This window comes from Zingiber officinale, chromosome 2A (assembly GCF_018446385.1).
Source record: "Zingiber officinale cultivar Zhangliang chromosome 2A, Zo_v1.1, whole genome shotgun sequence".
In the NCBI taxonomy this organism is placed as follows: domain Eukaryota; kingdom Viridiplantae; phylum Streptophyta; class Magnoliopsida; order Zingiberales; family Zingiberaceae; genus Zingiber; species Zingiber officinale.
In genome coordinates, this window is record NC_055988.1 from 156,603,281 (window position 1) to 156,629,637 (window position 26,357).

General features: G+C 39.4%; 1 long non-coding RNA gene across 1 annotated transcript; it reads right to left on the bottom strand.

The window, feature by feature from the left end:
• Nucleotides 1-13,448: 13,448 nt before the first annotated feature.
• LOC122040200 lies at nucleotides 13,449-14,286 on the bottom strand. The gene is made up of 3 exons (XR_006128540.1): nucleotides 13,856-14,286; nucleotides 13,728-13,779; nucleotides 13,449-13,622 (listed from the first exon to the last, which is right to left on the bottom strand). It is a non-coding gene; the product is annotated as an uncharacterized LOC122040200 (long non-coding RNA).
• Between the last annotated feature and the right edge of the window lie 12,071 nt (nucleotides 14,287-26,357).

Below are 26,357 nucleotides of genomic sequence, written 5' to 3' on the forward strand. Positions count from 1 at the left end.
TTTGTTTTCACCGAGCTTTTCCTTTCCCCTGCGCACTCGACGCCGCCGAACCGTTGCCCTAACCGACGTCGGACGGTTTCCCTTCTCCTTGCAATTTAAGTCGTGCCCGATTTCCTTCTCCCGATCCTCAAATTTTTCCCCGAGTCGATCTTCTTCACTGTCTCCTCTGCCCAAAGCCAGGTCGCCCGACAGACGTCGACGCCACTGCCGCTCCTTTTCCTCAAGCGCCGGCGAAGATCTGCCACCGTCGACCCACTGTCGTCAGAGACGCCAAGCACCTCTGTATAGCGCCGCTGCTGCACGAAAGCGTCGCCGACATCTCCTGTGCCCTAGAGTCGCGCCTCCCTCACCATCCTGCGACACCTCAAGTCGTTTCCTCCTCTTCCCTTCTCCCTTTCTCCACCTCTCTCTGCGCGAATTACCTGTGCCCTAGCCTTCGTCCACTGTCGATCGCCTCACAGTCGTCCTCGTCAGATCACTGCCCTCTTCCGTGCCCAGTTTTCCTTACTGCCGAGCCAACAAGGTGAGTTGGTTGTACTTGGAACACTGGGTTGCATTCTTGATTTCCCCTTCTGATCTGGTCCGCAGGTGTAGGGTTCGGTGGATCAGTGATCACGAGGGTAATCTTGTGCTGTGGGTTTTCTTGGCTCCGGCAGCTACTTCCATCTAGCAGCAATTAACCTTTGCTGGCAACAACAACCCTAATTGGGCAACAACTTTTTGATTCCAGCAGCAAGAACGGTTGTGGAACTTGAGGTAAGGGTAGAGGATTTGGTATATGTGTTGAATTAGGGCTAAATCGGGTAAGATACTATGATTGATTATACTTATTGCAAGTCCTAATTCGAATGGATTAGTTAAAATCGATTGAGGAGTTAAATGATCCAATTAGGGTTTATAATTGGATATGGATTTATGTTAGCTTCTCGAGGATTTGATTTAGCTAATTTATTTATATGTAATTAGCTAAATCTGGATACCATGTACTACAGGACTTTAACGTGAGACGAGTATCTCGACGTCGGATTTGGACCGGATTGGACATTTCTTATTGGAGGCGGGTACTTTGACTTTATGTCATTTGATATGCATAGTAGTGTTTTTAACAAATAGCAATGATTATGTTTCTTATCTGCTTCAGTTAGTCACTACCCGATCTGTTACATACTTATTTTGTTTATTTGTTATGCATTTCATGTTAGTACCTACCTGATTATACATTGGTGGCAAAAAAGGTGAATACGCTCGCCCCCAGCGCCCCGCCAACCCGTCTCAGGGCCAACACGGAGGAGGTAAATCACGGGCGGATACTAGCCTTTGTTGGATCGAGAAGCGCTAGAGGGGGGGTGAATAGCGCTCGTGACTATTTCGTTCGATTATCGGAATCGTAAAACGTTCGTTCAGTAATTAAAGCAGCGGAATAAAAGAATAAGCAGATGAACACAGTGGATTTACTTCGTTCAGAGCCTAGATCGACTCCTACTCGAAGGCCCGCGATCCTTGATCGCTTTCCGTGGGCAACAACTATAAGCTCGTATAATTATTACAAACTAATTACACATGTAACTGTAATTAAAGTTATACCGACAACAGTGGTAGAAAAATCTGAGCTCCGGGTTATCGGAATGTTGCAGCAGCACTTCAGAAGCAATACTTGAGCAGAACACAGCACGAGGAAGCTTTTGTTTCGTTGTATTTTGCTGCTGCTCGAACCCCTCTTATAAAGGGTGTTCAAGGCGCCTTGAACCTCTCCAAGGCGCCTCTAGGCTGGCCGCGTCACCCGCGTGGATCAGAACTGACCTGGTCAAACTTTATCTTGTTCAAGGCGCCTTCAACCTCTCCAAGGCGCCTTCATCAACTTGTTCAAGGCGCCTTCAGCCTCTCTAAGGCGCCTTGAAGCTTGCTTCGCAGCCAGCTCAGGTTTTGCACCCGAGGCGCCTCCAAGCTCCATGGAGGCACCTCGGACACTGTTCAGCCGAGGTTAATCTTTGCACTTTGGTCCCTACAAGATACATTAATCCCAAATATACCTTGCAGCACAAAGTCAGCACATAAAACATAATAGAAGTGATAATGACAGTCTCCGGACTGTCCGAGTTTGACTTTGAGTTTCCAACCGGAAATCCTAGGTCGACTCGACGCCTACTGTTCCCTCTGCGGGGAACGCGTCCTCACCTACTCCACTCAGGAGATTTACCTGATGTCAGTCCGGTCCTCCAGACCGACTGGGCTTTCCGCCTAGGGTTACCACCCCCTAGGACCTAGGTGTAGGGGATCGGTGGCCGGCTAGAAGGGGGGTTGGATAGCTAGGTCACCCCCAACTTTGATTTCTTCTCTACACGGTTAGTTTGCGCAAGCGGAAATGAAACTAAAACAAGAAAGCAATGAGTAAGAACACAAACGCTAACACGATTCTTTTACGTGGTTCGGAGATTGCTTGCTCCTACTCCACGGCGTGTCCTTGAGGTGGACGAGCCCTTGATCCTTCGGTGGATCAGTCCCCGGCAATCTCCGGCTAGAGCTTTCTCCTTCTCGGTGGAGCAAACCTCTCACAAAGGACCTCTTCCTCTTTACAATGATGAACTTAGGTTTAGGAGGAAGAGAGTAGGCTTGGAAGCTTTTGGGCAATGACAAGGAGTTATTAAATAAGCATGAGTAACCTCCTTCAAGCCCCAAAGCTTCCCTTAAATAAGAGGAGAGAGTTGATCATCATATCAACTCATCTCGGCACCAGTCGACTGCTAAAACATGCAGTCGACTGGTGTTACCGTTGGAGGTAGCCAACGGCTACTTTCCAGCACCAACGGTCATATACCAGTCGACTGCTAAAACTAGCAGTCGACTGGTGTAGTCGACTGCTAAACCTTGCAGTCGACTGATCTACACCGACCGAACAAATAGAACCATTCTGTTCGCGCCCAGTCGACTGCGCAGTCGACTGCGCAGTCGACTGCACCAGTCGACTGCTAAAACATACAGTCGACTGCTACAGTACTGCTACAGTGCTACTACAGTAACGCTACAGTACTGCTACAGTAAACCCTAGAATTTATGTTTTTACTCCGAGTACAATCTCTCGTGTACTCGTACCCTCACCCTTACGACTCTTTTGACGCTTCCTTTGCAGCTTTACCAGAACCTTCAAGCATACTTTCTTTGGCTCTCGTCCCTCGGATGCATTCAAGCCTGCGGCTCGTCCCCAATGTCATCCTTCGCGTATGCCTCGAAATTGCTTCCCTCGGCCTTTGTCCTTGCTGCCTTGTCCACGGTCCCTCGGATGCATCATCCTTCACCGGACCCGAAGCCATCAACCTGAGTCGCATGTGTATCTTGCGAACCTGCACAACTCAAATACACATATCAAATACAAGGATGAACCTAACTTAAACTCTTTGACACACACATCAAAACTATGATCGTACCGATCAAAACCTAGGTTGATTGCAAGGTCTCAAGTCAACCATTTTTCAAGGATTTGAACTATGATTTCATTGGTTGACTAAACCTAAAATCCTCTAACCCTTGAGGATTGATTTTGGCACCCAATAGAAGTTCTCTCTAATTGGGTTGACCAAGTACTCCTTAGGGATCCATTTCCTATCTATGGTCTTTGTCTTTGATTTCCCCCTAGCAAGTAGACAATGATAAGTCTTTTCATTATTGGGTTCATTGTATCCTAGCCCATTTTTCTTAAAACTTGCCCTTTGGCTCCCAATAATCATGTTTAAGGTATTTGAGCCAATTTCAAATTTTCTAAGGGCTATGGTGAGGTATTCTACCTTTTCCCTTAATTTCCTATTTTCCTCTTCTAAACATAAATCATTTGAACTTGTAGAGGAAGCATGCAAATCATCATCCCTAATAGGCATGGATTCTAATTTTTCTTTAAGCATGCAAATGTCATTTTTCAAGGATTTGTTCTTTCTTTTTGCCTTAAACAAATCATCATTTGTGCTTGAAATAATTTTAATTAAGACATGAGGAGGAAGATTATGTACCTCACTTACCGAGAAGTCCGAATCCGAAGTTTGACCTCCCCCTTCACTTGAGCTCCCCTCTTCATCTTCGCTTGAGCTCCTTCCTTCTTCTTGCTCGGATGAGGTGGAGGCTACATCATCAATTCCCATTAAAGCAAAATTTACTACATGGTGCTCTTCTTCCTCCGATGATGATGAAGGATCATCCCATGTTGCTTTTAGGTTTTGAGCCTTCTTCCCCTTTTCTTTTGTCTTCTTCTCCTCCTTCTTCTTCCCTTCCTTTTTCTTCAAGAGAGGGCAATCATCTCTCATATGTCCCTCTCCTTGACAATTGTAGCATTTGATCTTTCTTCTTCTACTCTTGCCCCTTGAACTTCTCCTAGCATGTGATTTGTTAGAAGAAAAAGATTTAAATGCTTTTCTCATTTTTCTTACCATATATGCCTCTTGATCACTATCCATTGAGGCACTTGATTCTTCGGAGTCGGAGGATGGTGGGGATGAAGACTTCTTCTTCTTACCCTTTCCCTTGTTTGCCACAAGGGCTACTCCTCTTGATCTATTTCCTTCTCCTTCTAATCCTTCAACCCTTGTTTCGTGAAGCTCCATTGTTGAGAAGAATTCATCTAGAGAGCTTTTCTCTAGATCCTTTGAAATGTAGAATGAATCTACAATGGAGCTCCATGTCGAGTTTCTTGGAAAGGCATTGATGGCTTTCATTATGATGTCTCGGTTGGAGAGCTTCTCACCTACACTTGTTAGTCCACTTAAAATTTCTTTAATTTTAGCATAAAGTGTAGATACCTTATCTCCCTTCTCAAGCTTTACATTATTGAGTTGAGTTCGGAGAAGATCTCTTCTTGCCAACTTAGCCTCCGATGTGCCTTCATGAAGCTCCACTAGCTTTTCCCATAACTCCTTGGCGCTTGAGTAGGTTCCCACCCTTGTTACTTCTTGTTGGGGAAGAACATTTAGTAGATGATGGATGGCTTTTGAATTCGCTAAATGTTCTTCTCTTTGCTTCTTGCTCCACCTTGTTTTCTCAAGTATCTTATTGTCTTGATCCCTAGGCACTTCGAAACCATTTTCCATGATTAGCATAATATCAAAATCGGTTTCAAAGAATACCTCCATTCTCTTCTTCCACCAAGAGAAGTCCCCTTCGAATTTGGGTGGATGAATGTTTGAGCCGGCCATTGATGATGTTGTTCTTCTTGGCGATTAGTCCGTTGAAGAGCGTCCTCGCTCTGATACCACTTGTAGGGGATCGGTGACCGGCTAGAAGGGGGGTTGGATAGCTAGGTCACCCCCAACTTTGATTTCTTCTCTACACGGTTAGTTTGCGCAAGCGGAAATGAAACTAAAACAAGAAAGCAATGAGTAAGAACACAAACGCTAACACGATTCTTTTACGTGGTTCGGAGATTGCTTGCTCCTATTCCACGGCGTGTCCTTGAGGTGGACGAGCCCTTGATCCTTCGGTGGATCAGTCCCCGGCAATCTCCGGCTAGAGCTTTCTCCTTCTCGGTGGAGCAAACCTCTCACAAAGGACCTCTTCCTCTTTACAATGATGAACTTAGGTTTAGGAGGAAGAGAGTAGGCTTGGAAGCTTTTGGGCAATGACAAGAAGTTATTAAATAAGCATGAGTAACCTCCTTCAAGCCCCAAAGCTTCCCTTAAATAAGAGGAGAGAGTTGATCATCATATCAACTCATCTCGGCACCAGTCGACTGCTAAAACATGCAGTCGACTGGTGTTACCGTTGGAGGTAGCCAACGGCTACTTTCCAGCACCAACGGTCATATACCAGTCGACTGCTAAAACTAGCAGTCGACTGCTAAAACTTGCAGTCGACTGATCTACACCGACCGAACGAACAGAACCATTCTGTTCGCGCCCAGTCGACTGCGCAGTCGACTGCACCAGTCGACTGCTAAAACATGCAGTCGACTGCTACAGTACTGCTACAGTAACGCTACAGTACTGCTACAGTAAACCCTAGAATTTATGTTTTTACTCCGAGTACAATCTCTCGTGTACTCGTACCCTCACCCTTACGACTCTTTTGACGCTTCCTTTGCAGCTTTACCAGAACCTTCAAGCATACTTTCTTTGGCTCTCGTCCCTCGGATGCATTCAAGCCTGCGGCTCGTCCCCAATGTCATCCTTCGCGTATGCCTCGAAATTGCTTCCCTCGGCCTTTGTCCTTGCTGCCTTGTCCACGGTCCCTCGGATGCATCATCCTTCACCGGACCCGAAGCCATCAACCTGAGTCGCATGTGTATCTTGCGAACCTGCACAACTCAAATACACATATCAAATACAAGGATGAACCTAACTTAAACTCTTTGACACACACATCAAAACTATGATCGTACCGATCAAAACCTAGGTTGATTGCACCAACACTAGGGTTACCGCCCCCTAGGGGTTTTCTCCACCTAGGGTTACCACCCCTAGGACCTAAGGTTACCCCCCCCTTAGGATTTTCCTCCACCTAGGGTTACCATCCCCTAGGACCTAAGGTTTCCACCCCTTAGCGTTTTCCTCCACCTAGGGTTACCATCCCCTAGGACCTAAGGTTGCCGCCCCTTAGGGTTTTCCTCCACCTAGGGTTACCACCCCCTAGGACCTAAGGTTGCCGCCCCTTAGGGTTTTCCTCCACCTAGGGTTACCACTCCCTAGGACCTAAGGTTGCCGCCCCTTAGGGTTTTCCTCCACCTAGGGTTACCACCCCCTAGGACCTAAGGTTACCCTCCCTTAGGATTTCCCTTCACCTAGGGTTACCACCCCCTAGGACCTAAGGTTACCGCCCCTTAGGATTTTCCACCTGCCTAACCGCAGTTAGGACTTTCCTGCACACTTGTTTAAGCTCATTAGATAACAAAACAACTTAACTTGAACCCTTTGACATAATCAAAATACTGGTTCGACCGTCGGATGCTTCCCGCACCAACAATCTCCCCCTTTTTGATTATGGCAACACAGTTCAAAGTTAAGTAAAAGTATGACAAAATTTAAATATAAAATTATTAAGAAATTTGAGCATGAATGTAAAAATTTGTAAAACTTATTCTCCTCTTTATGTTTAAATTCTTAATTTCTTTAACTTTGACTTTTCTCTCCCCCTTTGACATAAATCAAAAAGAATATCAGGAAGAGAAAAGAATAATTAGTTTAAACTCCCCCTGAAGAGTAGCCCTATATTTAATGTCTTAGTGTTTCAAAAAGAATTATTTTACTTAAATTAGAAAATGCCTTGGAAAATATTTAGTGTTTTCAACAAAAACTTATCTAAATTTAGCATTTGAAAATAATTACTTTGGTAAACACTTAGCTAAATTTGAAAAGCCTTTCGTGAAAAAGTATTTAACTTAGTTAATTTTGAAAAAGACTATAGAAGTCACTTAGCTAAATTTGAAAAGAAGTTTTAGATAATACTTTAGCTAAATTTTAACAAGCCTTTTGAAAAACACTTAGCTCAACTTGAAATGGTTTTGAAAATACTTAACTCATTTTCAACAAAAATTAGCTAAACATAATCTTTTGAAACTAATTGTTGTTTGAAAAATGAGTTATTAAAAAAGCTTTTAAAAACTTAAAGGTATAAATATTTTTTTTTAAAATTATTGATAAAATCTTTGCTTGAGTACTTAACTTTAAAAGGATTTTCATAAAAGCTTAACTTAAGTACTTAGCTTTGAGAGACTATTTCTTGCAAAAAAAAGCTTAGTAAAGGATTTGGATAATTTTAGTGCTTAGTTTTGAAAAATGATTATCTAAAAATCCAAGCTTTTAAAAATAATGTTAATTCAATATCATATCTATTTTAAAGCTGAGTCAAACATAATTTTTTATTTTAAGTCAAGTCAAAAATAATTTTTATTTTAAAGAAAAACTAACTTGAAAAGAAAAATTCACTCCCCTTTGATTAATGCCTTAATAAATTCTTAGGGTCTTATAGTCCAAGCATGTGACAACTTATTTAACTTGTCTTGATCAGGTATCAGAGCCCTAAAGTATGCTCAATCTTACAATCTCCATTTGAAAAGTTTTTCGAAAGATATTAAATTAAATTTGAAAAGCTCTTCAAAAGTTACTTGATAATTAGCTTGACTCCGTTCACTCCCCCTTAATTAATCCAAACATGAATCCCTAGGGTCCTAGAGTCTAAGCATGTATATAATAGGTCTTTTATATTTTGTCTAATTTTCCATCTCACCCATTCTAGGTTTCAGACATGTTTAGCTTATGAGTGAGTGTGAGATGGAGTTTACTTTAATTTACAATATTGAAAATATCAGTTAGAATTTCAAATAAGTGACCATTATTTTGAAGATTTAAAAATTAATTGAGTTTAGAATTTCAAAGAATTTAATAACTTTTGAAAAGGGTTTTGAAATTAATTTTTCAGAGGATATTTCAAATGATTTTTCAAATAATTTTTAAGTAGTTTTGAAATAATTTTGAAATTAATTTTTCAAGGGATTTTTCAAATGATTTTTCCAATAATTTTTCAAATTATAAAAAAAAAATTTAATATAATTTTTAAAAGATTTTTCAAATAATTTTGAAATTAAGTTTTAAAAGATTTTTAAAATATTTTTTCAAAGATTTTTCTAATAATTTTTAAATGATTTTAAAATTGATTTTCAAAAGATTTTTCAAATAATTTTTTAAATGATTTCTTAAAATATTTTTCAAATAATTTTGAAATGAAGTTTTCAAAAGATTTTTGAAATGATTTTTAAAAGATTTTTCAAACAATTTTGAAATAAAGTTAAAAGATTTTGAAATGATTTTGAAAAGATTTTTCAAATAAATTTTGAAATGAAGTTTTAAGATTTTGAAAAGATTTTTCAAATAAATTTTTAAAGATAATTTTGAAAGTGATTTTTTTAAAAAAGATTTTTAAGATAATTTTTAAAGGTAATTTTGAAAGTGATTTTTAAAAAGATTTTTAAGATAATTTTTAAAAGTAATTTTGAAAGTGATTTTTTAAAAAGATTTGGGTAAACTTCTGGGTTTGGTTTTTTGTGAGATGAATTGAAGTTCAATTCAAGGGTTTGGTTTAACTTTGTGTTAGATTAAGGTTTAGCTTTAGGTTCAACAAGTAGACATTCTTTGGAAAAACTTCTGGGCTATGGTGAGTCACAAGGAACTCATTAAAGTAACCATGCCTTCGAGGTTTTCCAAATAGTCCTACCCATTGAACTTAATACTAGACCTTGGTCTAACTGGTTATGATCCATTTAAGGGTAGCTTCGGTCAGTTCCACTTGGCCAAATGCACTAGGTCGAAGTCATATCTTTCTAGACATGCGATGTCCAAGCTTCCCTAATGTACTATCATCCAAAACCTTCACCAGTACCGTGGGTCAAGTTAAACCTAGCTCCTTTTAATCTAACCTTAATTACCCTGCCGGGTAGGTAAAGTTCGGCTACCCAGTCGGGTAGATTAAGTTCGGTTACCCAGTCGGGTAGATTAATTTCGGAGGTGCCAGCTATTCTGGATCCTCCTTCTATTTGATTTAAGTTGAATTTTATTTTTAATTTTCAATTAATTTCGAATTGAATTTTGAATTTTGAGTTTTTAATTTCAAATTTTTAATTGATATTTTGAATTTTGAATTTAATTTTGAATTTTGAATTATGTTTGTTTTATTAATATCATTTTTCTTTTTGCTCCCCCTGGATCATAGCCTCGATAAGGTCTATCAAGGTAATAGACTTGATTCTTGGGGACCCAATATTGACCAAGTCCAACTTGATTGACCAAGTTGGACTTAGGTACCTATGCTTGGACTACCTTTCTATTATTTCTATTTACTAATGATAAATACGATTTATATTTTCTTTTAGTTTTAAATCCAAGTCTGGATTTGTTGTAAACGGCTCGCTGTTTTCCAAGAATCAGATCCAGATTCTTGGAACCCAAGGTGAACCATTCCAACATGTTCTTGAGTTCTTTAACTTGAGTTTTCAAATTGGAATTTTCTTCCTCAAGTTGTTGGACTTGAGTTGAATTTCCAATTTGAACTGGCTCAGTTAAAGGACTCGAGTTAGTCACTTCCTTAAGGGTTGTTACCTCCTTTTGGAGTGACTTGACTCGGGCGTTGGATTTAGCCAACTTCTTTAGTAAGTAAGGAACTAAATTTTCTGAATTATCTAAGCTAATACTAGAAATTAAAGAACTTATTGTGGGTTTAGAACCTTCGGAAACGGATACGGATCCGTAGCTTCTCTCGAACTCGGATCCGAATTCACTCTCGGGATCTGTCTAGTATTTGGACTCAGTTTCCACCACAGATGCTAGTACCGGTAGTGCGAGGAAGCTTGCCGGTTCTTCTTCGTCAATCTCGGATTCGTCTGAAGACTTGAACCATGTTGCCTTCATCATTTGTTTCTTTCTAGCTTCCTCTGTCTTACTTATACCTGCAACCAACGTAATACCTTCCTCGGCCGAAGTAGTATCATGCTGTTCATCTAATTCAAATAAATCATCTATTAAATTATGCTTACTTACTTGGCTACCTTCGTGTAACTGAATCAGATTCTCCCACAGCTCCTTGGCGCTTGAGAATGGGCCGACGCGATTTAGATCCTTATTCGTTAAGCCGCACTGAAGTGTATACGTTGCATTTGCATCTGCTTCTACCTTTTTGATAAGGTTCGTGTCCCAGTTCTCGTACGGTAGTGGCATGCCGGCTTTGTCAGTTGGTATTTCGAGCCCGGTCTTGGTGATCATCCAGACATCGAACTCGGTTAGTAGGTACGACTCCATTCGGCCTTTCCAATATCCGAAATCATCTCCGGAGAAGAGTGGTGGGCGAGCAGTGTTGTAGCCTTCTTGATGGGCCATTTTAGAAAGACAATCTCGCAAAATAAACACAATAAAACTTGTTCCAAGACTTAGTCTTGGATTAGTAGTGCGGGAGAGAAATAAAGATAGTAATTCAAGAATTTGGAGAAAAATTAATAAAATATTATTAAAATAATATTAAAAAATATATTACCACAAATTTTTGAAAATGCAATATTTCGCTAATTCCAACCAATGGTGAAAAGATGAAAATTAATTTTTCAAAAACAGTTTTGGAGGGAAAAAACGAAAGGCGTAAAACGACAAAGCCACGAAAAAAATGCTTGAATGGTGGTTGCACTAGTTCAAAGCGACCCCGCTCTGATACCAATTGTTGGATCGAGAAGCGCTAGAGGGGGGGGGGTGAATAGCGCTCGCGGCTATTTCGTTCGATTATCGGAATCGTAAAACGTTCGTTGAGTAATTAAAGCAGCGGAATAGAAGAATAAGCAGATGAACACAGTGGATTTACTTCGTTCGGAGCCTAGATCGACTCCTACTCGAAGGCCCACGATCCTTGATCGCTTTCCGTGGGCAACAACTATAAGCTCGTATAATTATTACAAACTAATTACACATATAACTGTAATTAAAGTTGTACCGACAACCGTGGTAGAAAAATCTGAGTTCCGGGTTATCGGAATGTTGCAGCAGCACTTCAGAAGCAGTACTTGAGCAGAACACAGCACGAGGAAGCTTTTTGTTTCGTTGTATTTTGCTGCTGCTCGAACCCCTCTTATAAAGGGTGTTCAAGGCGCCTTGAACCTCTCCAAGGCGCCTCCAGGCTGGCCGCGTCACCCGCGTGGATCAGAACTGACCTGGTCGAACTTTATCTTGTTCAAGGCGCCTTCAACCTCTCCAAGGCGCCTTCATCAACTTGTTCAAGGCGCCTTCAGCCTCTCCAAGGCGCCTTGAAGCTTGCTTCGCAGCCAGCTCAGGTTTTGCACCCGAGGCGCCTCCAAGCTCCATGGAGGCGCCTCAGACACTGTTCATCCGAGGTTAATCTTTGCACTTTGGTCCCTGCAAGATACATTAATCCCAAATATACCATGCAGTACAAAGTTAGCACATAAAACATAATAGAAGTGATAATGACAGTCTCCGAATTGTCCGAGTCTGACTTCGAGTTTCCAACCAGAAACCTTAGGTCGACCCGACGCCTACTGTTCCCTCTGCGGGGAACGCGTCCTCACCTACTCCACTCAGGAGATTTACCTGATGTCAGTCCGGTCCTCCAGACCGACTGGGCTTTCCGCGTAGGGTTACTACCCCCTAAGACCTAGGGTTACCGCCCCCTAGGGTTTTTCTCCACCTAGGGTTACCACCCCCTACGACCTAAGGTTAGCCCCCCGTAGGATTTTCCTCCACCTAGGGTTACCATCCCCTAGGACCTGAGGTTGCCGCCTCTTAGGGTTTTCCTCCACCAAGGGTTACCACCCCTAGGACCTAAGGTTGCCGCCCCTTAGGGTTTTCCTCCACCTAGGGTTACCACCCCCTAGGACTTAAGGTTACCCTCCCTTAGGATTTCCCTTCACCTAGGGTTACCACCCCCTAGGACCTAAGGTTACCGCCCCTTAGGATTTTCCACCTGCCTAACCGCAGTTAGGACTTTCCTGCACACTTGTTTAAGCTCATTAGACAACAAAACAACTTAACTTGAACCCTTTGACATAATCAAAACACCGGTTCGATCGTCGGATGCTTCCCGCACCAACAACCTTTCGAATAGTAACTAGCACATAAGTGAGGCATTTACCTCAGCTTTGCTGAGATTAGAACTCCAGACCTCATTGGTGGCAACACCTCATGTGCTAGCCACTAGACCCATCCGAGGGGACACCTACCTGATTATACATGCTTATAGGGGTAGTGACACAACCATGTTTTTATTATGTTCAGGACCTAGGTTTTGATACCTTATCTGACCTGTGTACCTAGACCATTGATTAGGCCAATCACTACAAAAAAATTCAGCATTAGAGACGGAATATTCCGTCGCTAAACTAGTTTAGCGACTGATTCGCGACGGAATCATTGCGTCGATACAAATTGTGTCGCTGGCTGTATTTAGAGACGGAATTTATATTCCGTCGCTAATTAGAGACGGAATATATATTCCGTCTCTAAAATATTAGAGACGGGAATTTAATCATCAGTCGCTAACAATAAAATCCTCTTTCTGGTTTGATCAAAATTATGTCTCTAATTAGAGACGGAACATTTAAATTCCGTCTCTAATTAGAGACGGAATTTAAATGTTCCGTCTCTAATTAGAGACGGAACGTAAATATTCCGTCTCTAATTGGAGACAGAACTTAAATATTCCGTCGCAAGGCATCGACATTTCAAACAATTTCAGGGCAATCAGCGACGGAAAATTAAAGTTCCGTCGCTAGATATCGTTATAACAGTATTTTCCATGGTGAAATTAGAGACGGAATTTTAAAATTCCGTCTCTAATACCTGGAGATTTCAGCAGCACATTTCTGTTCCTGCAGTCATCCTTGTTTACATTTTATAATAATCTAAACCATCACATACAAACAACACAAAACTCACCAAATAACAATACATTCATACAAAAAACTTTATCCAAGCACAAAACAATAATCCAAGCACAAAATTTAAACTAAACATCCAATCACAAAACATAGATAAATATCCAAACATCTCCAACCATAAACATCTGATTGTATAGTACTACAACATCTGAAATTTAAAATCACAATACAACACCATCTAGCAAAGAAAATCCAATCCTAAGCTAGCAAGTAGTAATCAATCCTGCAAAAATATTAATACGATAGATTACTAATAAAACAAAGAATAAACTAATTCACAATTATGAGTAACATATTAAATTTAATATTATGAATTTATTTTACATACCTGAAAGCTAGTTTGGTTATATGATGATGGTGTTGTATAGGCATCAACGTTCCTGAAAAGATATAATACAATGTTAGACATAGTTTCATTAGTGAAAAAAAAACTTAAAAAGTTAAACATCAAGATACCTATCACAATCTATGGATCAGGAGGATTATTAGGGTCTTGAGTCTCCTGAGAGGCAAAACGATGCGGCGTTGCACTCATTTGATCCAAGAAGGCCTGCATATCCCGCCCAATTTTCTCAAGATCCAATCGGGATTGCCGCTCTACTCGAAATTCAGCCTCCAAGGTCGAGAGTCGAGTCTTCAAATCTGCGTTTTCCTGTTCTAAGACGTCTACTCTAGCAGATGATTCGGATGCACTCGATGATGTGCTGGGACGACCCCTGGCCCTAGGAGCCATCGCTTGATCATATACAACTCTCGCCTGAGCCCCAAGACCATATAGGGTGGAGGTCTTTTTCCTTCCACCAACCACATCATAATAAATTTCATTTATCTGGTCAGTGGATAGAGTCTGCTCCTCACCTCCCTCTAAACTAGGCTGAGACGCCTGTGCAACCCTAGCAACAATTTCTTCCTATTTACATTAAAAAAAAAAGTATTGTCAGATATTTACTAAAATGATAGATAATCATTGTTAATAGTTAAATATATTCAAGTGTAGAATTTTACGTCTAATGCCGACGATCGACGATCTATAAAGTTGCCATCTTTTGACTTGTGTGTCTTGGTAAATATCTTCCAACAAGTAGGAGGTCGTTGTAGATCATGTTCCTGAATATTAAAGAATGTAAATATTTCTAGCGGTATAGTTTAGGTACAAAACTCTTATAGAATTTTAAAATTGGAAACTAACCAAGTCTAAGGCATGCTCGACAATCGATCGGGATCCAGCGGTATGTTTTGTCGCTCCGGTACTAGGGCCAGCCAGCTCACTCTTTCTATTGGCTTGAGCTTTCATTGCATTTTCCTGCCATCTGCCTGCAGCCCAGATGGCTTGCCATGCATCCCAAATGTTCTCAGGTACATAGGATGGTTCTATTCCCTTTTGTCTTGCTTTATATAGCATGTCTTTGTATAGTTTGGCACAAGCTGTGTTCCAGGTAGCATAAAATTCTGCTTCGTGCTCTGTCTCCCAAGTATATCTTTTCTGCAATAATACATTCACAAATTATTATAAAAAACATAACAAAATCATGATAATTAAATTGGCTTACCAAAAACTTATCGTAATAAAATTGCTTCATATCCGGGTCTACCCGTTTCCATGTAGTACCAGCGGGGCTAAATCACTCTTTAAATTTCGAGGTGATGTATGCAGCTACTCTATGACCATCTGGGGTAAAACTGCATTTAACAAATAAAATAAACCAAATATGTTAAAAAAATAGATGCAGCGAATAAGACTAATAACACCAATACTTACCAACCCCCGATAATCCGTAGAACAATCTTGCCACCAGCATCAGACATGTCCATATCTGCAGAATTACATTATAACACATACACATGCACACTAGGTTTAATCAAACAAATAATAATGACTAATAGAGTAAGACAAGTGATATAACCATGAATATTTAGATCTAAAATTTAACTGAACAATGCTTAATATGAATATATAACAATTTTAATCATTAACATTTTGGATATCCTCCTCACTAGACTCTGTATATTCAATAAGCTCCTCACTGCTGGATATTTCTCCATCATCTATCTCCTCATAAGGTACATTAACATCTACAAGTAATTGAGATGTTGATTGAATCTGAGAATCTACTGAATATATCTCTACTGTATCATTTTGAAATGCATCGTGGTTTTGGTACACGATAGAGTTGGGCATTTCTATGGTAGAGCGTGGCTTTGTTCGGCAAACTGCTAACCATTCACTAGCTCTTCTCCTCTTTGTGGGATATTCAAGATAGAAAACTTGCCCCGCTTGTATCGCAAAAATGAAAGGTTCATACTTGTTGAAGCTTTTGTTTGCATTTACCTCAACTAAATTGTAGTTTGGATGTATTCTGGTACCTGTTCTTGGAGTCGGATCATACCAAGAACATTTAAATAACACACATCTTTTGATGGGTAAAGCAGGATATTCAACTTCTATGATTTCTTCAAGTCTCCCATAATAATCAAACTCAGAATTTGTAGCGACCCACCTTTCTACACTACTACTACTATTCTCTAAAGGTGGACGCTACTTGACTACTAACTCTACTTAACCGGTATGATTAAAAATCACATAGAAACTCTACCGAAAAATTTCGGCAGAGTCTCCCCTGTACCGGTGACCCCAAACTGGGATACATAACATGTATACTCAGCCACAGGCGGCTGGAACATATAATTTCACAACCACGCAGTATAATAGCACAATAAAAATATGAAACTACTCTAGTAATGGCAAACAACCATATCACTCCAACAATAGGAGGTATCAAACTACAAATGCGGAAATAAACTCAATTTCAATATAACATTAAAAGAGAATTAAAAGAAAAGTCTTGACAATTTTGCCAGCTAATTCTGGATCTCTCCATAGTCCACACATCACACACCGTCACAGCACCTCCTTGTCGCCTTCTTCCTTATACTTTAGCTTTTTCCTTTATCTGCAATAGGAGGAAAATAGTATCTATAAGCTAAAAGCTTAGTGAGCGCTATCCTACTCACAAAACTCGATATGCATGTGTATAAATAAAAACATGCTAAAACTGAATGCTAACATGTAAAGCTACTCATGCTCATAAATAGCAAAGAAATCATGCTAACTAAAATACTAAACATGTATGACTAATCATGCTCATAGATAGCGAAGGAACTAACTGAAAAGCTAACATGTAAAGCTAATCATGCTCATAAATAGCAAAGAAATCATGCTAACTGAAATACTAAACATGTATAGCTAATCATAGAACTATCATGTGTATCAATAAGAAACTGAATTGATACCTAAGCTAAACTAATTAATGCTAAACTGAGTCTAACTTGTATTCACACAACTAATTTGTGAAGTTTTGAAAAACTATTTACATAATAGATTAAAATAATAATCATGCTGCTGATGGGCCCGGCAACTGTACTTGCTGTGCGCGCATCCCTAACTAAACCCGGGATTGCAAGTTCCGAGTCTAGTAGGGTTTACTAGGTTATCTAAACCTAGGGACGACTGTGGGAGCCCAACCCAATGGATATCTAATCCAGTACAGTGCCACTGCTGAAAATAAAATACTGATTTCATAGCTAATTTTCTTATCTTGCTTTAACTAGGTTATCTGAACCTAGAGGCGACTGTGGGAGCCCACCCATTGGACCGTAGTCCCATATAAGCTGAAGCAAGACTAACTAAGTTATTTTAAATGCTTCTACTGCATTTACTGAGCTATTAAAATGCCTACTGTAGCATTATATTGAGCTAAGCATTTTATCAAGCACTTGGTGTGCACTAGAACACACCCTACGTACTGAAAATCTGTATACAAAGCTTAACATAAATCTGCATGCAAAGCTTAACAAAAATCTGCATATTAAGCTTATCAAAATCTACATACTAAGCTTATCTAAAATCTGCATGCAATACTTTATAAAAATATGCATGCTATACTTACAAGGCTACTCAAGCTTACCGAATCATTAAGAAAGAAAATCTAAACGGCAAGTATCTAAAGTTAACACTGCATGCTTTAAACTAGAACAGATCTAAAATTTGATGCTAGATAAAGGGTTGTTCCAACTAATTAAGAAAGCATAAGAAACTAGAAACTAAATTATAATTCAATACTGCTCATGTTATTCTACTGCAAGTGAAACAGATTTTAAGAACTAACACTGCTCATGTTATTCTAATACTGCAAGTGAAACAGAATTAAGAACTAGTACTGCTCATGCTTGTGGACAGCAAAACAAAGGAACTGTTCATGCTCATCTAATGCTAAAAGAAAAGAACCAAAAACTGAACTGCTCGTGATAAATCTGCACTACAACAAAAAAAAAAAACTGCTCATATTAAATCTGCAAAAGATCTAAAACTGGTATGCAATTTATGGCCGGTTCTTGCTTATGGAGATACAAAAGAAATCTGGACTGCACACTTGAATTAAAGCTGTTAAATTAAAGCTGTTCATGCTCAAAATTAACGCTGATCTAAAACTGATCTGGACTTGGCACTAATCTAAAACTGCTTACTAAATAAGTAAAAGATCTAAAACTGATCTAAGTTGCTATAGGCTTATAAAACCCAAGTCAAAGATAAACATGAACTTAAAATTCATTTAAATGTTTCCATAACTAAAGCTGTTCACACCTATTACATAACACAACCGAACCCAAGCATTCTCTGTTCAGTGCTACGGTAAGGGGACAAAAGCATAACCCTTCGACAGAAATCCACCAAAACAGAACTACATGCTAATTAAACTGAACTTTTCTTATTCATAGCCTAGCAGCAGGAATCTAAGGCTTGTATCCCTTCCAACTAACCAAATTAAGCTTGCTGAAAGCTTTAGAACAGAATCCTATATGGAACTGATTCACGACCTGAACTTATACAGGGCAATCTATAAACCAGCAACTCATCTTATTTATCCAGGATGCTAGAACTATGTTACAACTTGGAAAACTCAACTAAACCGAATTCATATGCCTAACCTCTAGAAAGAAGGAAAACAAAACTACAAGGACTCGAAACTATTCTAAAACCTCTAGAAATTCCAATTCTGCACATGCTTGTTAAACTACAAGGAAAACAAGAATCCGAAGCCATGAAAACGAATCAAAGCTCGAAACAACTCCTACTGCAGGTGAGAAGCAACTCACATTTGCTTTTAGGACTTACAACCGGAAGGGAGAAATCTAGGGTTTGCGGCGAAGCTTGAGTTTCCCCGGCCGCTTCCTCGTGCCTACGCGCCCTCCTGCCGAGGTGGTCTCAATTGGTGAAGATCCGTCGGAAGGAAACCTTCGCCGGCCACCGGAGGAAGAAATCCTGGCGGCGGCTGCGATTTCGCCCAAGAGAACCCCGACGCCGCGCGAGAGAAAGAATAGGAGAGGGGAAAAATTAGGTCACGGCCAAAACTTAAGTTCTCCTTTTAATACTCTCATATTTCTGTTAACTAGTACTACTTAAATATATTTCGATATATATTTAATTAAGAAAAGTTCGGCTGGTCTGTTGGTGGGCTGCGTTCTGCTTAAAGCCCAACTTGCGGGTTCGAATCTCGGCTGCAACCATTTTATTTCGTATTTATTCTCCATTTCCTAACTACTGCTCAAATAGAATATTTCTCCTTCTTTAATAAGAAACGCCCGCTGGAAGAGTTGGTTGGCTGTGTTTAACCGAAACCTTTGGTCACGGTTTCGAAACCTCAACTGAGCGTTTAATTTTCCTTTTATTTTAACTGTTCTTAACTACTGCTTAAATATATATCGCTCCATATATGATTAACAAAAATCGTGTAGCTCAGCTGGTTGGGCCGATTTCTGCTTGGGCCGAGGAGCTGGGTTCGAACCCCAGCTTCTACAAACTTTATTTTTTTTTTCTTTTCTTTTTTTTTTTTCCTCTGGGTAAAAATACCAAACGAACTCCAAAAATTGCATAAAAATACTCTAAAAATTCCTAAAAATCTCTAGAATATTTTAAAAGCATTTCCAGATTTTTATAAGGACTTTTAGAACTTCAAATAGTGAAATTTTGGGATGTTACAATTCTCCCTCCCTTATAAAAAGTTCGTCCTCGAACTTAGAATAGTTCTGGATATATTTCTGTCTCATGTTGTCTCCACGCTCCCCTAGTAACTTTCTCGTGCTTCTGGTTCTACCAGATGACTTTTACTAATGACACTTCTCTGTTTCCTAGTCTCTTGTCTGCTTTGTCCACTATCTGTGTCTGCTCTTATAGCTAAGATCCTCTTGGATCTGCACTGTCTGAGGCTGAATCACTTGGCTAAGGTCGTGAATACACTTCTTTAGCATGGAGACATGAAATACATTGTGTATTGCTGACATATCTTGAGGTAAGTCTAGCTTGTAAGCTACCTTCCCAATTCTCTCTGTGATCGGGGTAGGGTCCTACGCATCGAGGACTTAACTTGCCCTTTTTCTCTTGGGTTCTCCGATGTACTCGAACTGTGCTTCTGCTTCAGGTTGGAATACGACTTTCTGTTTACGGCACTCTATGGAGGCACCGTATCTGATCAGGAAGTTCATTCCAAATATGACATCGTAGTCAGTCATGTCTAGCACTATCAGATCATAAAAGAGTTCTCTGTCTGCTATCATGACTGGCACTGTTCTGAGCCAGTGCGTGGATGCCATAACTTCTCCCGAAGGTAATGTTGTCAGAAACTGACTACTGAGTACCTCTGGGGGTATTGCTAATTTTTCGGTAGAGTTTCTATGTGATTTTTAATCATATCGGTTAAGTAGAGTTAGTAGTCAAGTAGCGTCCACCTTTAGAGAATAGTAGTAGTGTAGAAAGGTGGGTCGCTACAGTTGGTATCAGAGCAGTTCCCATTCTCCAGCATCACACACATTAGCATCAGCCTTGTCGTCTTCCAAGTAAGAATACCTCTACTTAATTTATGCTCCTTGTTTTGTTATTACAGTTCATGTTTATATGCCTACTGCTTGTTAGTATGTGATAGTTTTTAAACATGATATCAGTAGTTATATAACTGTGATTACATTAGTTATGTTATGTTCTCGATGTCTTTAGAAATGGCACGAGGACGCCCAGCTAGAAGGGCACTAACTACTGAGCCCCAGCAAGAGGCAGGCAGTTCAGTGCCTCCTCCAGACCTTACAGCATTAGTGGCTCAGTTACAGCAACAGGAAATAGCCACCTTAAAGGCTAATCAACAGAGTACCCCCACAGTCACCCCGGAACCGAATCTGACGACTCCAGAAGTCTTAGAGGTTCCACCAGCCCAGCCTACAGCGCCAACGCCAGCACTAGTACCAGCACCAGCAGTCCTAGCAGCTGAGCAAAGAAAGGAAGCCTATCTGATCCAGTGGCAGCGAGTCAAGCCAGAGAACTTCTCAGGCACTAGTGAACCATGGGATGCACAAGGAGATGCTGTGACGGTGTGTGATGCCAGGACTATGGAGAGATCATGAGTTTGCTAAGGAAACTGTCAAGACTCCTTTTGAGTTTTCTTTCAGTTATTAAGTTGATAGAGATTGTATTAGTTGTTTCCTTTGTCTATGTTGATTAATTGAGTCTATTCCGCATTGTTAGTTGAGTTATTTCCTATTGTTGGAGCTATATAGTTTCCTATTGCTAGAATAGTTTCTTTTTAGTGTTGTGTTATTATTTCTGCGTGGTTGTGAAAAATATGTTCCAGCCGCCTGTGGCTGTGTATATAGTGTTTGTATCCCAGTTTGGGGTCACCGGTACAGGGGAGACTCTGCCGAAATTTTTCGGTAGGGATTTCTCGAAGTTAAGTAGCGTACCTGTTAAGTAGAGTTAGTAGTCAAGTAACGGTCACCTTTAGAGAGTAGTAGTAGTGTAGAAAGGTGGGTCGTTACAGAATTATTGTTGTTGATAGATCCTTTCACACAAACACCCGAATTGAAAGTTAGTCTGCGTGAATCCCGTTGTGTTACGTGAAATTTAAAACAATTAACATAGTAGCTAGAGTAGACTACTATCTTACGGAGAGGTCCTAATGCAAGATTGATTATCCTGGAATCTTGCACATTTGATATTCTTCGATCAGACACCTATAACAATAGTAGAATATAAAATAAGCCTCTGATAATTTAATATGGATGTAAGAAATTAAAACTATCCTCTAACTTACATAGATTTGAAACCATAATGTAAATTCCGTCTCTAACTTTTCAGCTATCTCACTTGCACAAATTGATGGATTTTGTACTTGTAGTTGTTGTTCATACAAGCTGGAAAATAAGCTAATTTTTAGAAAATGACAGTATCGGGAAACAACTTTTTTTTTGGATAAATGTTTGATTCCAGAAGTCAACTTACTTTATATAGGGTCTGACTTCATCACAGTTTAAGAGTATGTATGTCCTCGCAGCATGATATTCTTGTGGAGTTAACCATCTAGAAATAGATGCTCCCATTGGCTTGCCAGGAAACTTGAAAATAGAAAGCATAGATGGATCTATAGGTTGTGCATCATCTGAATTTCTAGGACACTTGCGATGTCTGGTTTTTTACATTATCAGCAAAATAATAGGAGCAGAATGAGGATGCTTCTTCAACCAGATAAGCATTACAAATTGACCCCTCAACTCTAGCTTTGTTACGAACATTATTCTTTAATTTTCTTAAAAACCGTTCAAATGGATACATCCATCTGTACTGGACAGGACCAGTTATTCGTGCCTCGTATGCTAAATGTACTGGTAGATGTTCCATTGAATCAAAAAAACTGGGTGGAAAAATACGTTCAAGCTTACATAGTATGAGAGGAATGTCTGTTTCTAGTCGAAGAATATCATCCATCATAATACACCTCGCAGTCAAATCTCTAAAATATAGACTCAATTCTGTGAGTGCTTGCCAAACATTTTGAGGAAGTAAGTCATGAAAAGCTACTGGAATAAGTCTTTGCATGAATACATGACAGTCATGACTCTTCATTCCAAACATCTTTAACCTGTTCATATCCACGCATCGAGCCATATTCGAGGCATACCCATCTGGGAATTTGATTTCTTTCAACCAATTACATAAAACTTGTTTACTGTCTTTGTCCAATGTATAACAAGCCTTTGGGAATTTATTGGTTGTTTCATCCTGATGCAACTCTGGCCTGCTAACTAGTTCTTTTAATTCCTCGCGTGATTTTGCAGTGTCTTTAGTTTTTCCATGCACATTCATCACAGTGTTAAAAATATTATCAAAGAAATTTTTCTCAATGTGCATTACATCTAAATTATGTCGAATAAGTAGATACTTCCAATATGGTAGCTCCCAAAAAATACTCCTTTTCTTCCAACCACACTTGCACTGCCTAACGATGTATTTATTTATCTCATCAGAATTAGTCTCAGCTACTGGTAGAAAACCATAACTGTCTATTTGGTCAAGGATTTCTTCACCTGACTTGATTGTTGGAGGAAGTTTTCTAACTACAACATTCCTAATGAAATTTTTCTTATTTCGCCTGAAAGGGTGGTCAACTGGTAAAAATTTACGATGATTATCAAACCAAGATACCTTCCCACTGCAGGGTAATGAAAATGCATCAGACTCTGTCATGCAATGTGGGCATGCTAATTTACCAGACGTGCTCCATCCTGACAACATTGAGTATGCTGGAAAATCACTGATCGTCCATAATAATGCAGCATGCAATCTAAAATTAGTTTTACTTGCAACATCATAAGTTACTGACCCTATATTCCATAAATCATTCAACTCGGCAATCAGAGGTTGCAAAAAAATATCAATCTTCTCTTTTGGATTAGTTGGCCCTGGAATAAGTACAGTAAGGAACATGACTTCATCTTTCATACACATCCATGGTGGTAAGTTATAAGGTGTTATTATAACGGGCCAAGATGAATATTGCTGTCCAGACTGACCAAAAGGTTGAAATCCATCTGTAGAAAGTCCGAGTCTCACATTACGTGGCTCCATTGCAAATGAGGGAAATATTGTATTAAGATGTTTCCATGCAGGCGAGTCACAAGGATGACACATTATACCTTCTTCGTGTACATGCTCATGATGCCACCTCATGTAGCTTGCTGTTGCAGTAGATGCGTATAAGCGTTGGAGTCTAGCAGTTAACGGGAAATAATACATAACTTTCCATGAAACCTTTTTATTTTTCTTCCCTGGAATTCGACTACTATGCTTATAACGAGGGTGAGTACAGATTCTACATTCAATCAGTTCACTGTCTTCTTTCCAAAATATCATGCAGTTATTAATGCAGCAATCAATCCTCTCTACCGGCAAACCTAAACCTCTCACCAATTTTTTTGTATTGTAGAAGCTATCAGGCATTATGTTATCCGCAGGAAGTAACTCAAACATCAATTGACAGATGTCATCGTAACATCTTTCTGAAAAATGATGCTCTGCCTTTATGTTCAATAATCTTGCAGTAGCTGATAATTGAGAATGACCAGACGGAATCCCTTCCCACACTTCTCTTTCACTAGCCTTTAACATGTCATACATTTGTTGAACTTCACGTGTTGGTACATCATCTATATTTGAATGATCAATAGCATTAATAGCGTCATAAACCATTGATTGCATTGCATTCTCATTAGATGATGATTCCCCTAAAGGAGTTGTGCCTGATGATGAAGCATCCGAGGTTCCAATACGGTGAGACAAATAAGGCTCTCCATGATAGTACTAGTTGTAGTAATTTGGAACAAATCCTTTTTTACATAGATGTACTTTGACAGTATCCTCGTCATGAAAAGCTTTATTTCTACATTTGGAATGATTACACGGACAACGTAACATGACACCATCCATACATTCTGGATGACTCTTCGCAAAGTTCACAAACTCTTCAACTCCAGCATAATAGTCATCTCGGATAAATCCATTTTCTAATCTATTGTACATCCAATCTTTGTTCAAGTACATTGAAACTTGTAGGTAAAAGAAGGAACCCCCGAATGGGAAAAGATTGCAAACGAGGCTGCAAGGACAATTCCTGGAAGGGAAAATGGAGGGAATTGTGACATCAAAAATCTAAGTACAGACTCAAAAGTGTATCTTCCAGTATTAGTGGAAGGAGCAAATACAAGTACAGGTGATATGCACTTTTTGCAAGGAGATGGTGAAATCACATTTTGTGGAGCAATACAAATGAGTGGATTCCTATAACTCAAGTAACTATTCAAACTCTCAGTTGCATTCTTGTTTATATGATTCTACATATACATGATTTCAATAAGCATCAAATATGAAATCATAAAAGAAAATTTAACCAAAAGCAAGAAATATGGTAGAAATGAGTACAATTGTATAACCATTGAGCAAAACTGGCATGTGATGAATTCCAAAAAAGCTTGAAGAATAAATTTCCCATTGGCACAATGGCACATTAAGAATACTCAAAGGCAAGCATGTAAGGAGATAATCATTAGTATCTTCATAGCTTAGTCAACTTAGAGTGTTAAGAGTGTTTACTCTTATCAGTAAACAAATATTTTCATATCGATGAGTGCTGGCCGTAATGCTTTTGTGATATGCATTTGTAAGTATTTCAATACATTTGAAAACAACCATGGTGAAAAAAAACAATTAATGTGTGAAGAATATGAATTAGTAACTACTTCAAATTTATACTAAGACTAAAACATTGTTAGTATCTTTAAAGGCGGACATTGTTTTTACTGACTTGTAATATGTAGGTGTGAGACCATAAGAGGTGGCACAACAAAAAAAAAGTAAAAGAAGGAATTGTGGTACTAGATTAATAACTTAGTAAGTATGCAATTAATAGAATAGAGGTACTAAGTATGCAATTAATAGAATAGAGGACCAACCAAAATCATACCATGAATACAAAATATTAAGTATATAATTAAGAAGTTGTCCTTAACTACTAAGTCCATGCTAAGAGTCCATTTGGCAAGAAATCAAAATTCTTAAAGAAACTGGCTTTAAGAACCTAGTAAGAGGCATGTTTCACAAGTAAGAACCATGCCACCGTTTCACAAGCAAGAAATCAAAATTCTTAAAGTCCATGCTAAGAGTAGGTATGTTTCACAAGAAATCAATTATTCTAACCTAAAACTACAAGTAAGAACCTAGTAAGAGGCATAAAAGTTCTCCAAATCTCCATTTGGCAATCAACATACAAAGAAAGAAATTCTCCAAATCAAAATTCTCTAAACATGCTTAAAGAGAGACATTCAAATTAAATGAGTAGGTATGTTTCACAAGAAATCAATTATTCTAACCTAAAACTACAAGAACCTAGTAAGAGGCATAAAAGTTCTCCAAATCTCCATTTGGCAATCAACATACAAAGAAAGCAATTCTCCAAATCAAAATTCTCTAAACATGCTTAAAGAGAGACATTCAAATTAAATGAGATATAAAAATTACCAGAGGAGTAAACTAGCTTAAAGAAACTGACTTAAAACTAAACCTAGCAAAATCAAATGAGGAGATTGCCGATCACACTTCTGGCAAGGTGGCACCGATGAGAAGAGAGGAGATGCGTTCTGTGGAGAGGAGCTGCTGCGGAGAGGAGATGCGTTCTGTGGAGAGGAGAAGGAGACGAGTGAGAAGAGAAACCAAGGTGGCACCGATGAGAAGAGAAGAAGCGCAGAGGAGAGGAGAAGGAGGCGAGGGCGTAGCTTGCTGCGAACTAACCGAGAGGGAATTGAGAAGGAGACGACCCGCTGCGGAGAGGAGATGAAAGCCGCGAGGGATCGCCGACGAGAACACAACGCGCGCAGAGAGGAACGCGAGGGTTCTGTTCTGTGCCCTAAATCGCGACATTAGCGACGGAACTTTATATTCCGTCGCTAGTTAGCGACGGAACTTATAGTTCCGTCGCTAATTCTTCGCTGTCTAATGTAATTCCATCCCTGATTAGAGACGGAATCAAAATATCTGTCTCTATTTAGAGACGGATACTTTATTTCCGTCGCTAATATTTACATATTC